At 35.9% G+C, this 15032-nt stretch overlaps 2 long non-coding RNA genes across 2 annotated transcripts; both read right to left on the minus strand.

Annotated features, from left to right (window-relative positions):
- Window positions 1–4656: 4656 nt before the first annotated feature.
- LOC308642320 lies at window positions 4657–7691 on the minus strand. The gene is made up of 3 exons (XR_014020532.1): window positions 7619–7691; window positions 6857–6942; window positions 4657–5008 (listed from the first exon to the last, which is right to left on the minus strand). It is a non-coding gene; the product is annotated as an uncharacterized lncRNA (long non-coding RNA).
- Window positions 7692–11677: 3986 nt separating this feature from the next.
- Window positions 11678–13942, minus strand: LOC308642319. Its single transcript, XR_014020531.1, has 3 exons — window positions 13870–13942; window positions 13309–13398; window positions 11678–11909 (listed from the first exon to the last, which is right to left on the minus strand). It is a non-coding gene; the product is annotated as an uncharacterized lncRNA (long non-coding RNA).
- Window positions 13943–15032: the final 1090 nt, after the last annotated feature.

Genomic DNA, 15032 nt, shown 5'->3' on the forward strand with positions numbered 1-15032 from the left:
TTATATGAATCATCTATAGGTTTTTTCTTTGATGAACTGATATTTTTAATGATTCTAGGGATTTAACCCAGGTCCTTGAGCATTCTGTGTAAATACTCTACAACTAAGCTTCATTCCCAGCTCAACTGCTGGTTCTTGTACTAACTAAAGGATATATTAATATTATTGGGCCACAGATACACTCAAGATGAAATTAAGGTGACTATTAGAATTTTATTACACAATATTAGCACTACAAAGACAAGGGCATTTCATTGAAATATTGGTATTAGCCACTTGTGCTGTATGCATTCAGAGGATTGAAAAAAAGGGAATATATGCCACTTTTCACTATGAACCAACAAATGCCATAATGATTGGGACTCAGTAAGTTACCCAGAAAATTAAAGGATTATGGTTAAGAGTTGTTATCAAAAATAAGATATGTACCTTTTGTAAGTTACACTTAAAAGCTCTCAAGTGGTTTAGAAAACTAAAAAGCTTTGAGAAATGCAATGTACATTAACCATTGGAGGCAGTAAGTGTTCCCAGAAAATCTAATGCCTATGAACTTCAACTCTAAAGAGATGTAGTGAATGAATTAATGCTATGAATATAAATTTACTACTAATCCTAGTCACTCTTGTAGTTAAATATAAGCATACTGCATAATAGAATGTGCAACTGCAAATAAAGTTGTTATTTTAGTCCAGACTTTTTTAGAAAAAAATAATTTAGAAAGACATTTGAATAACATGTTCTAATGGCTCTTCTTTACCTGAAGAAAACACATTTGTTTTCCACTAAATCAAAGTATAAGATTATAAAGGTTTGAAAAGCAAATTTCCATGTCTCAATTTGAATCCCAACTAAAAATATTTTTAGTAAAGCCATGGTAAATGACCTATTTTATCTTGATAGTTTATTTGCATATGACCAAGCAAATTTGTCCAAAGTCTTTAAGTAAACTAAACAGTTTCTTGGTCAGTTACTCTGTTTTCTACCTCTAAGATTTCTAGTAAAATGCATCCTGTGCATTAACAAAAACAAAATTCTCTACTGGATATTGAACCCTCATTTAGTCTAGGGAAGTGCTCTACAATTGAATTAATCCTCAGCCTTTTTTTTAAGACAGGTTTAAGATAGGTTTCCCAGCTGGCCCTGGAAATTGTAATCCTCTTGCTTGTCTTCCCAATAATTGTGATTACAGTTGTGCACCCCATGCCTGGCTAATGATTTCGATTTTTGTTGGATGTAGTGTCATGTGTTTCTCATATCAAACCGAATAAATATTTTAGCCATTTTATCTTATGCACTGCTATTATATTTTCCTCTCCATTTGTATACTGTTCCATTACTGTCATTTCTCCCAAAATGGGCCCCTCTGATGATTTTGGATATGTAGAAAAATATTTTGTTTATGTGTTATAATTAAAGAGGTTTTACTACTATAAGTAAGTGAATTTATACTATAATATAGGATCTTGTCTTTCTTTATGTATTACTAATGTAGTATTCATGTCTTAATTATTACATTTTATTTCTTCTGTATTATGTAAATCCAGTAAGTTGTTCTGATATTTGTGTAGTATTTACTAGTATGAAGCCACCATATTTTACTTATGCATTCCTATAGTGAATGTTTGGTTCTATTGCCATCATTTCAAAATCTTTGCATGAACATAATTCCCTTGTTAACTTTTCATGTGTTCCTCTCAGGATGTATGATAAGGGTTTGAGTAATAAGAGTGAAGTGAATAAATATTTTACCCAGGACTATCAGGCTTCCCATCAGAATGACTGCCCAAGATAATCTAATTATGTGCACTAGGACTCCAGTTTAAGCCATAACCTCACCAGCACTGGTACCATATACTTCCTGATAGAATGAGTTGAGATTGAGCCCTTTTATTCCCTGATTCCTGGTAACATTGAATATATACTCTAGAGTTGTTACATAATTGAGTTTCCCTTTCTATATATTTCCGATTCAAACCTTTAAAATTTTATATTTTGACTTAATGGGAAATGAGTATGTTTTGTTCATTGCCTGTTTTTTCAGTTAGGTTGATTACAGTTTTGCACCCCATGCCTGGCTAAAAGATGCATTTGAATGAATTAATGCTATGAATATAAATTTTATTATTAATCCTAGTCAGTCTTGTAGTTAAATATAAGCATACTGCAAGCTCTATTGGTTTAATGTAGATATTTGCAAAGTTATACAAAGGAATAGATAGTGTTATGTTTTGTATGAGAGGTGCCCCCCCCCCAACCAAGCTCACATTTGAGACAATGCAAGAAGTTTCAGAGGAGAAACGATTGGGTTGTAAGAGTCTTAAGCCAATCAGTAATTTAATCCAATGATAGGGATAAACTGAGTGGTAACTGAAGTGGTAGGAGTGTGGCTGGAGGAGGTGGGAATTGGGGTGTGGCTTTGGGTGTATATTTGTATCTTGTGAGTAGAGTCTTTTTCTCTGCCTCCTGGTCACTGTGATGTGAGCTGCCTTTCTCCACTCTCCTTTCCCATCATCATGTTCAGGCTTAGGTTGAGCCTTGAGGAATGGAGCCAGCCTTCTATGGACTAAGAGCTCTGAAAGTGTGAGCCCTCAAATAAACTTTTTCTCCTCCACAATTGTTCTGGTCAAATCCTTTAGTCACAGCAGCAAAAAAAAAAAAAAAAAAATTACTGAAACAGATAGTAAATACTTAGGCTTTGTTGGTGACAATGGTCTTTGTCATAACTACTTTGCCATGAAAGGGCAAAAACAGATAATACAAAAACATTTCTGCAAAGTTAATGCCTGTATTAGGACCTAAAGCCCAAGACATGATCACCACTTATGTTAGGGACGATCACTCAACTATTGCACACTATCATCTTGACACCCATTTGCTGAATCATCTGCTCTCCTACAATGTCATAAACATACCAAGAGCCCAGCATCAGCTCCTGCTGCTGACAGCTCTAGCACCAGCAGTGCTGTCAGTACCTCAGCCTTTGTGACAGCCCCAGCTGTTGTAGGACCAGTTGAGAGCTCCATTCCTGCCACCTTGAAGATTTTCTTCTAATGCCTACTAAGCAAGCACTGGAATAGTGAAAAACATTTCATAAATGAGTAATCCCACTTTTCCAATGTATATTTGCTATGGATGTTAATAAAATTCAAATCTAAATATATATAGGATGACTTCAAAGGCAGGAGAAGAAGAATATATTCTTCTTTAACATCCCTCTCCAAACTACTCACTTTTTCTCCCCTTTTTTCCTCCCTCCCCAACTTACCAAGTAGCCTTCCATAGCCACAGGCTTTTTATAATCTTGGTTGACTGTCTGAAAAAGTAATTGGAGTATAAATAGAAACAGAAATTCATTTATTTCCGTGGTTCCTTTTAGTTTAACCCAAATTAATTGGTCCTATTCATTATAGATTAATTCTGACATCCAAGAACAAAAAAACATTTTATAAAGATTATAGTCATATTCTTAAATATCTAAAACTAACATTTTCTTTCTACTTCATAGAAAAATAAATTCATAATTTAAAAATGCACCATAATTAAAATATAGAGATGATAAATTTTATGTTATATGTTTCTTATCACAATGAAACACTATACAAAAAGTCAATAATAATGCAAAAGGGTGATAAACATAATAATTTATTTGTAGATGCTATTAAATTCTTATTAAAATGTATATGTTAGTAATTTTGACTGTTCTCTTTCTTCTGGAAGTTATATTTTGAGCACAAGGTATAGATATGCATTTCTCTGTATAATAAGGAAGTCTGTACTTAGTAAAACATAGTTACATAAAAAGCTGGAATTGTAGTCAACACCCAAAAAATTCATTGGCCTTGATGTTCACATAGTAACAAGAATATGACATTATTGGTAGAATGAAGATGGTATGTGGAAATCAATGAGGTATATAGGGGGATCCTGTGTAGGCCCAGATATAACAGTCATTGAATCATAATTCCAAAGTTTTCTGAGCTGAAAGGACCTTGGAAATGACCAAATCCAGCCCTGGTGTTTTTCAGGGAGTTGGCTCTGCATGTGTTGCTGTGGTGTGACAAGCAGGGTCAGGCATCTGTGTCTTAACAAGAGCTCTCAGGAGAATCTGATGCATATACCACTGACTCAACCAGGGAAGTAAAGTGACTTCTGAGTAGAGTGTCTCAGAAATGGCACAGGAGTTACATCCCCAAACCTTTGGTCTCTATTCTAACTATGACCCAAAGCCCCCAGCTGAGACTCCTGAGGTTTTACAATTTCACTAGAGAAGTATCACTAACTTCCAACATCATCAATAACCTCATCAAGATGTGTTTTTATATCATCATAGATTTTTGTCCCCTAGAAATAACACAGGTTATTACAACACATTTTAGATTTCATATTTTAATACAGCATTAATATATATATATATATATATATATATATATATATATATATATATATATATGTTATTTATTGTAGAATGGCAGATAATGGACTCATCATCTATTAAAACTAGAGGTCTACTAACCTCCCATGCATTTTGAAGGTGAGAAAACTCATACCAGAGATATTATTAACTTTCTAAGCGTTTCAGTAATTTAATTCTACTTTTCAGATCAATAAATTAGACTGGACTTCTTTACTGTTTGATGAGATGAGATAATATAACAGGTCAGTTGTTTTGGCTTGGGTTCTTTCATGTGTAATTCAGTTTGTTGTGATTTTTGTGAATATTTTCTATTAAAAATATATATTTTTTTCTGAACAACAGTATGCAGGCTACTGAGCAAAGGCAAAAATATCTGCATTGGTGAAATAAATTACAGTGTTCCTTTTTAATATTAGGGTAATTCATGGTAAATTAAAGGGGATTTTAAGAATCTTTTTTTTAAGAAGTAACAATTTTAGGTAGGTAATTTCAAGAAGGATAGTAGTTATACAAGCCAAAGCCAGGTGATTCTTCCACAAGCTCCACGGAGATGGATCAATGCCTTGGAGTGTCAAGTATTCTTCACCAGTACATCTAAAATTCAACACAAAATTTCTGATTACATTTGTAGCATCTGTCAAGGTTTACTCAATATATTCACTATTTCTTTCTTAGAAGCCAATAAGTAACCAAATAGTATGAAATCATCACTTCATATATAATACTTATCATGGAGTGCTTAAAATTTTTCTAAATACTGTGCTAAGCACCTTGCACCTAGTAAGTTAAGGAATTCCTAAAATAACCCAAGGGGGTATAGGTATTACACATATTTCAAAGAGGAGGATTCATTAATAAGGATTAATGAAGTTGGCCAAGTTTACAGTCACACAATGAACCAAGTTCTAGTCTCCTCAGATTCATTCCATTTCAAATTTATAATGCTACTCTTCTCAAAGGAAGTATTGATGAAGGAACTTTTCACCACTCCTAGTGGGTAAAAGCTCAGCTTTAACTGATGACACCTATAGACCCTACTGAGAGCATCAAAAGTTCCTTCTGGTTTGGCTCACCCACAGAATAGTTATCCAAAAAACACAGGCAAGAACTCTACAACTACAGATAGAGGAAACAAATGCTTCTAGGCAGTCAGGATCTGTCAGCTCTTGTACCATGATGGTAATAATCATCACAGACACTCCACTACAGAAAGATACCCAGGAATCAGACTTAGGTAGCACCTGGAACAGAGCAAGATGGAGCATTCCTGCCACATGGTAGAAAAGTGGCTCTTAATAAAAAACACCTTGTGCAGTCATAATTATTACCTGCTGCCATTCTTGTGCATCTCTTGGAATTCAGCCATTTCAAAAATATCCTTGACCTCTCTGTGCTATTAGAGGAGCTTCTTATTTTCTCTTATGTGAAGGAGGCTTCTGTGAGCATGAAGCCTGTGGTAGCTTCTCCTTATGTGGTCTAATGTTTCCCATCCATTTTATCCTAACTAATAACCTGGCACTAACTTTTTGTCACAAAGACTATGCCCAGCTCAAAACAAAAAGAGTGGGTAAGGAAAACTCCTCTTAGTAGAGGCTTTATCAATCATTAACAATAGGGTTTGTGTTTTTACAAAGACTAAATTCTATATATTTGAAAAATCTAGGAGAGATTGAACATGCCAGATTCTCTTTTCCCTTGGTAATTTATCTGTTAAAGTCAAAGATAACAGCAATCATAGAAAACAAAAGTAGTATTAAAAATTAAAAATGAGATGTTCTAAATTGATTGAAATTTGCACTTCAGTTTTAATGACATTATGCAAAAATAAATTTTCTTGTCAACAAACTGAAATATGTATTTCTTTCTCTAGAGGATATAGCCTTTGATAAGGAGTATACTGAATCAATGTATAGACATATACACACACAAACACACACACAACTATGCAGGCTTTGATTTCCCATAAGTGTGAACAAAGAGAAGGGCCGGGATCTCAACAAAGCAACGCTAACCACTTTTATGCTACTGCTGCTCTTTGAGCTATTACTAATCTCCAAGGGATGGGCTCACTGGTAGCACAGACTCCAAGTGATCAGAGACTATTATCCTTCACTAAACTGTCAAAGCAATTAATTTCAAAATCAATAGTTCTGAAAAAATAAGAACTGAATCCCACAACTAAAACATCAAAACAATTTCTCAAAAGTCTCAAAACAAATATGTCTCCACATTAAACTTAAACACAATTTTATGTTCAATACAGGAACTGTATGGGTGTTCATATATATTACTGTACAAGGACTCATATTTCAAGTGATACAACTTAGAATCAGGAAGTTTTGTTAGCCTTGAAAGGACTCAAATCAGCTTTAAACCTGGGGGCCTTTCTTAATCACATCATAGGAGTAATCAAACCCTTTGTGACATTGAACACAAACTTACATCACATAGGTGGAACAGCCACTGCTTTTTGTTGTATTGAGTCCTGGACAGAAGTTTTGTCCCAAAAATTCATTATACTGCAAAGCCTACAACAAGGGGGAACAGAAGTGAAACAGACCTGGATTCCAAAAGTTTCCCAGAAATTATCCCAATGATGTGAATTCTAATCTTAATTTTGTATTTACAACATGCTAAAGTCTCATATTCACAGTCTATTTCCCACAAAATACCTTATTTTCCCTGGAAATCAAGAGGCCTAAGCTTGGGATGTTGCTTCCCATTGGCCAAGAAGTCATTCCTTCATCTCTTCCCAATTTTATAGTCCCATAAACACTACAACTAAAATAATACAGTGGTGATCAAAGGTAATGTTGATTTATGATAATTATGTTTTCCTCAAAACTAGTTGTAATTATGTGAGTTAGAAATTTGGTTATACATGGATGGACAGTCACTTTGGAGTTGATTGGTTTGCTGAAGCCAATACAGTTAAGAGTGTATTATGGTCTTATTTTTGCTTCTTCTACTTTCCCTAATTTCTCTACAACCTTCATCTTCCTCAAACAATGAGGTGATTGGGGAAAATCCCATGTGACTCCTGGCGTTTGTACTAACTGAGGCTAATAGGAGATTCTCAGTCATGAAAGGTAACTCCTGGATAGGACTCCTTCACTGCTCATGGTCAAAGCAATATGGATAGGCATTGTTTTTGTTGCAGACAGCTTGAGAATACATTTCCTATGACAGATGAGGACAACTTACCATATAACCATAGTGAGGGATACTTAAGTACCGAATCCATGACAGCCAAGGGGAAAAGTTTCCAAAATCCAGTGAAAAATTTATCAAAATCTACAAAAAAAAAAAAAAAAAAGCAAAAACCATGAATCGGACCAAGTCCAGTGATTTTACGAGAAATTCTAGATAAGTCTCTCCAAGAACTCAAGAATTTTCTATACACTTCTGCTAGGACCAACTCTTTCTTAAAATTTCTTCAACTTATTCTAGACAGTAAGCTTCATCCTTCATCCCTTGCATATCTATACCTCCACACAGCTAAGATAGTTTATATATTAAAGTAAGGACAATATACCTATGCCGCAGTCTGGCTGCGCACAAAATCACGAGCCACTCAAGCAGGAACAAATTTTATTTTTTTAAAACTGCCACCAATGCCCCCCATACCGCCCGGGAAGCTTGCCGACCCACTCCCTCGGAGTTCTCAGAACCCCAGAGGAAGTTCCTCCCCTGGAATTCCCTCCTACTGCACTTCCCCAACCAATGGGAACTCTCCAGGAGTCCTGTAGCAGGCCAAGGTGAACAGCAGGAGTCCAATATCCATATGAATGCAAATCTTAACATAATCATATCATCTCAATGGCTAGCTGGCATCACCTTTCAACCAAAAATGCCATGCATCATATTACTTGGCTGTGGCTCTTAGCATACCTATAGTCTATATTATACATTCATTTATTTGGGAGATTCAGGACAAAATTATCTATATTATATTTTCCACTTATTTGGAAGATTTGTAATTATCAAGACTAAGTCCTCTAATTTTTCTGTAACTGCACATAAAAGAATACCAAGAAGTACAGTTATCCTTTGGTAGCCCAACGGTATTGGTTCCAGGATATCTAGTCCACAGATACCAAAAATCTACAGATGCTCAAGTCCCTTATTTTTAAAATGGCATAATATTTTCATGTAACCCACATACATTCTTTATGCATAAATAAAAATATAATGTGTTTTAAAAATCATTTTAATATTTCTTGATGCCTAATACAACATAAATACTATGCAAATAGTTCATATGAATAGAGCAAAATGACAAAGAAATAAGCACATATACTCATTGTAGATATAATCTTTGCTTTGCATAGTATTGATCTGCAGTTGGTTGGATCTTTGAATGTGGATCCCATGGACATGAAGAGCTGATTTTACTGACTATTCAAATTATACTAAATCATATGTACCCAGTAAAGAATTTGACAGTCTAAGAACAATCCTAAGCATCACATGCCCTTTTCTACTTTCATACAACAGGTAATTTGTTATTCACAAGGGTCGACACTATATATCCATTACATTAGGAATCACCTGGAGCTCAGAAAGGAGGCCTTAGAAAACCCAAATCCTAGACCTGATAAACAACATAGTGTGGTGAAATACAGCAGGAAACATACATAGTCAATCCCTCCATTTAAAGCTACCAGAAAGCAGTGTGGCAATGAAGATGCTAGGAAGGACTGCTGGAGACACACAAGAGACAGCGGCGAGGTGCACATAATGCTTGTCCTAACTGGCGTGAGGTACCCTGGGATATTCAGAACAATGACAATGTTGTGGTTTTGTCTGCATGTTTTAAAACTGGACCTAACCAACTGCTTAGTATATAAGTCAGCATCTCCGAGTAAAATGTGATCCTGGGACTGATTTTTAAATTTCTAAGTAGAAAACCTTACATAATAATTAATCATATCTTTTATTTGTTGTATGACAGTGTAGAAACTATAAACATGACATTGCTTTCTCAGTGATATACATTGATTTTTGCCAAATTTATACATGAAAGAATTAAACTTTGGCAAGAGCTTATGCTAATTATGTATCTTTGAAAGACAACTCCTCTTACTATAGAAGAAAGGATGTGTGTATTAATAGGAGAACCACTCCTATTTGATGTCATTGTGTGGCAAAGGTTGGTAACTAGTTTCTGCTGATTCATCATTGTGAGTGCAAAATTAAAGGCATAAAAGATTAAAACTAAGGAATCATTAAAAACAAAAGTAAGCAGAAAAATATTGATATAAAAAGCATCAGGAACCCATTAATAGGGTGACCTTGTACTATGAGTTTGGGATTTCCAGTGTTTTTATAAGTGCCAGGAGGAAAGTGGTACATTCTCTAATATAAACAGGATCTTAGTCCATGGCCTCCTGAAGGCATCTTAGGTCTATGCACAGAATCCTCAAAGCAGGTTTTAAAGGACAGGTGAAAGAGTGCGAAGGAACAAGGGGAAAAATTCCCTCTCAGACAATCACAGTTCACACTCACCATCATCAATAGAAAATATAATCCCAGAATTGCTGCTGTGAAAAAAATACTGTGAACTCCAATAGCAAGGATCAGGGAACCAATTGAATAAGCCACCATCAAAATGGTAAGCATCGTTATGAAGAAAGCCTTCACCCCTGGTTTCAATCCTTTGAAAGAAAAGAAAGGGTCAGTCAACCTGCCTAGGTTCCCATGTATTTGACACTTTTGTGTGTGTATGTGTGTGTGTGTATGTGTGTGTGTGTGTGTGTATATACACCTGTGCACAAATGACAGTATAATACTCTGAAAAATAATAGTATCAAGATGAAAAGTTGTCATCCAAGACCGAAATACCCAGGGACATTAATTGCATCGTGTTCACCACTGTATAACGTTACCACACAGATTTATTACACTTTCTACCAAAGCATTTTCCCATATAACACTGATGCTGCCCTATGTGTAATTTTGACCAGTTCAGAATTGGTGAGGTGGACACAGGCAACATATCTAGCCAAATTATACTGCCTTCTCCTATTAAAGGAAACTCATCAACAGCACATCCATGTACCCAGACATCTCTACATTACTCACTGTCTGCTATAATGCATTTGTCAGAAAAAAAAAAAAACCTGGGATCACAATTCTATAACAATGGTTTTAATATATGGGAAGGAAAGATAAAGAATCCATATGCTGAATCCCCCTAGACAAATCCTATTACTCTGATTCAGATTGGAGCCAAATGAAGTTTCTTTGACCACCTTATGAACTCTAATGAGTTAATGCTCACCATCAGTCTTACAATGTTGTAATTGCTGCAGGAACACCAATCAGGACTGTGGGGGAGGGGTTAGATTACATAATTAATTTTTTATGAAACAACTTTTATTTCTAAACTGGAAGGTTTACACTTTCTCAGTGGTTCTTACTCTGCAGTGTATTGTCAAAAATAGATATTTCTGTGATGTGTGTATGTGTGCATGTGAGTGCATGAGAGAGAGAAAGAAATACATTTACATTCTTACAGCATGAGCCTGGGAAGAAGTCTGAGCATAATGCACGAATGAATGTGTCTATAGCCATTAAACAAGTATTCTTGTTAAAGCCCTGAATCCAAAAGTCATCATCTTTCTTTAAATAGGGAAAAGGAGAAGGAGAATAAATATGTGTATGTGTGTGTGTGTGTGTGCATGCATGCGTACGTGTGCGCATATGTGTATGTGTGTATGTTGATTTTTTAGCTCTCTCTTTGTATCTCTAATACCTATTTATAGTTTTTCCATTTATATTTTATCTTTATGTAGAGGTATATGTACAGAGACTCAGAGAAAAATTGAAAAGCAATAAATATCCCATTATCTCCAGCATAGTCTCAAATATGAAGGGATTCTTTCCATGTTTTTGTATGAATCACAGCATTTTACTGACATAAAGTGTATTTATAGCTTTGAAAGTTCAGTTGAGTCCAGTACGGTGCCATACACCTGTTATCCCAGGAATTGGGTTGACCGAGAAAGGAGGAATCCAAGCTTAAGGCAAGCCTGAGCAAATTAGCAAAACCCTATCTCAAAATAGAAGTGTAAAATAGGGCTGGAGATGTAACTCAATGGTAGACCACTTGTATAGCATGTGAGTGGCTCCAGGTTCAATCCTCAGTACTGCACACACACACACAAGTAACAAATAAAAATAAAAGAATTTGTGTAGAACAGTATTGACAACTGAACTACCATTTTAGAAAGTGAGGAATGAATACTTGCTCTCCTGGCTTATGACTTGATCTTTTGTTTTGGAAACCATAAATATGTTTACAAAGCGAAATTAGTTTCCTTTCATTTGTAAGACTACGGACACATCCTCTTTATCTTGTTACTTACCTAACATGAAGTATACTGTACCAGTAAATAGAATAATTGTTAACAAACTCCTGGGTAGAAAATCAGATAACAGTTTTCCAAAGAAGTAAGAAGACACTCTGTAGTATCCACTGATGTACTCTTGTCTGCAGAACAAAAACACATACCATACATCCCAGATTAGTCCAGGAAGGCACAGCCCAGAGGAGACTCTGCTGTGCAGACTCCTGCTGCCACCAGGTCTGACACTGCAGATGTCCAAGGTTTGTAGGCTGACCCCCACCCCCACGTCATTCTCCAATTCAGGTGCAGCCTCCCTGGAGCATCAGCCCACCAAGGCTCTTGCCGGGATCCTCTCATGACAGCACTCCTCCTGTGCTGCCCACTCTGGCCCACATCACCCCTCCAGGGACAGAGTCTGCATCTCCTCACTTTCCTCAGAGGCTATATTTCTCCTCTGAGCTGCGCTCTGCTTGAAGAGCAAAATGTTGGGCTAATCTAAGTGATAACAGAGGCTTTTCTTCTTCCCACTTATGATTGTGACAAAGGTGGCTTTATTATTCTTCAAGGCACTACAAGCAGGTGCAGTTTCCTAAACTCCTTTTACTTTATTTATTTTTAATTTTAATTTTTTTAGTTGTAGTTGGACACATTACCTTTATTTTATTTATTCATTTTTATGTGGTGCCGAGGATAGAACCCAGGGCCTGGCATGTGCTAGGAGAGTGCTCTAGTGCTGAGCTACAATCCCAGCCCTCTCCTTTTACTTTTGCTACTCTCATAATAAAAAAAAAGAAGAAAAAAGACTTTTTCCTTCAATGATCATGTCTTTCAACAATACACCCTTTCAGATACTAAATCCTCATCTTTCCTCTTCTTCACATGGATTTCCTGTATTTTCAAACTGTTCCACCAGTATCTTCATTCCTTCCCTCTCTGATGATTGCTATCCTTGGTGCATATGTAAGCATGGGCAAATCTCCTTTATATTTGAAAATCTCAAGAGAAAAACTGAACCTTTTCTTCTTTTCCTTTGATTCATTCCATTCTTAAATCCACTGAAGGCTGCACACCTTCAATTCTTTGTCAGCTTTATCTACTACTGCTAATTTGCTGATTAACCCACCACTACAATTCTACCTAGCTCCTCAAAATGTTCTTGCTAGAGTCATCTTGATTTGTTATTTTCTAGAAACAAAAAGATAATTTCAGCCCCTCTATTACTTGCTTTCTCTGCAGCACTGGAATTTGCTGACTACACCTCACCCCAAAACTCACTCTTCCTTTGGCAAGAGGCCCCATACACTTGACTTTCTACCCTGTTCATTTTTTTTCAGTTAATACTGGTTATCTCTGCACATACTTTGAAAGCTCATACTGTACATAATAGGTATATATGATTTTTATTCATCCTTTAAACAAATCAACATATGAAAGAAAAGAAAAATACTGATATTCTCCCAATCAGATCCTTGGTCCAATTATGGATATCACCAATTTAGTCAACAGACATCAAGCTCCTTCCTAAAATAGAGATCTACTCACATAAAGAGCTTCTTCTCAAGTGCAAAGGTCTCCTTTGCTGACAGGTTGGGTAAACACTGAAAGCCAATTAGCAGACAGAGTGTCCAGGTCCTGCCAGGACAGAACAGAAACAAAAGAACCATAGTTTTTTTTTTTCCATAAAAAAAGAAAGAAAGGAAGAAGAAAAAATTACTATTCTGGTGAAAAGAGAGAGGAAGAATGACCCCATGAGGTCTCTCCCAGTGTAGGGTGTAGAAATTCTGTGTGGGAAGTCAAAAAAAAAAACATTCTGGGGTTGGATATTGGCTATTGTTGCACAATGAGCAGGTGCTTGATGCACTGAACAGTAACTGTACATTCAAAAAGGGTTAAAAGGGTAAAATTTATGATGTATCCAGTTCAACAATAAATAGATACAAATATATATGAAAAATAAAATTAATTTTCCACTCATTTTTCAATGCATGAACACATCCTACCCACAATGAATATAATGTTTACTCCATACTTATACTCAAAAAAATATGAAATGCATTTTTCCAAGCTTGAAAAAAATAACAGCATTGATTCAAATTTACTTACTTAATCTGGATTTCGGTGCAATCATTTTTTAGGTGAAGGAGAATAGAACTTGTAACCAGTCCACCTATGATTGTGGTAATGATCTTTTTAAAAAAGGAAAATGAAAAAGATAAAGGAAATAGTTTCAATTAGGAGTGAAAAATGTACACCATTTATGATAAAATATACAGCTTCATAATCAGATTTCACCACTGAGATAAACAATTTACATGGCTTGGCCAAAGTCTCTGAGAGAATCAGAATACAGTGCACACTATTACACTACTTTCTAAATTAAGTTGAACACTAACCTGTTTTTGTTGAGTTGAGAGAATAACAGAGCAGATTATTGGAATGGCCAAGACACCTCTCAGTGTCTACCAAGTATTCCCAGTTCAGGGCCCAGTTCAGGAGCGGGACCTATGAATGTCCTACAACATAGTAGCAAAGCAATGCAGGCACCTGGCAAAGTTGATCTGGGAACAAATTAAAGACCATGCAGCTAAGAGGGATGACTTCAACTGACCTCTCAACTCTTCTGCCAGGAAACATGCACATTTTCTACCTGCCCATTTCCCATAATCAGGATTGCAACCAGGATCTCACATATGCAAGGCAAATATGCTCATACTGAGCCACATCCCCAGCACTTTTTGTTTTGCATAGGGTCTTGCTACATTGCCCAGGTTTGTCTCTAACTTGTGATCCTCCTACCTCAGCCTCCTGAGTAGCTGGGAATACAGGCATGTACCAACATATTAGGCAACTATTTTATACTTTAAGAAGTTTCAAGTGAAAATTCTTACATTAGAAAGAAGAAAAAGAAAAAAATACTCATAATTCTTAAGTAGACTATATCAGACCCAATTGCTCCCACATAAGAATCTCACAGCAAAATGAAAAGAATCTTTCAGATTACCCTCTCTATAGAGGTCCTGTAATTAGGCAGCAAGTTTTTGAATGAACGCCAGGAAATCCATCTGAGTTGGTGACAGAAGGAGGTGACATAGGTGATTTCCATGAAGGCTGGTCTCCTCTTCTTAAGACCACCTGAGAGTTCTTCTAATTCAGCTTTTGTGTCTTTGTACAGGGAGGAGTTAGCATAAAACTCAGCTAATGTTTTTGTAACTGTTTTTTTTTTTCTCTTAGGAAGTTCTTCATTGTGGCTGACTTTAGAAGAAAAA

This window comes from Spermophilus citellus, assembly GCF_964194105.1.
Source record: "Spermophilus citellus genome assembly, chromosome: 2".
Taxonomy (NCBI): Eukaryota; Metazoa; Chordata; class Mammalia; order Rodentia; family Sciuridae; genus Spermophilus; species Spermophilus citellus.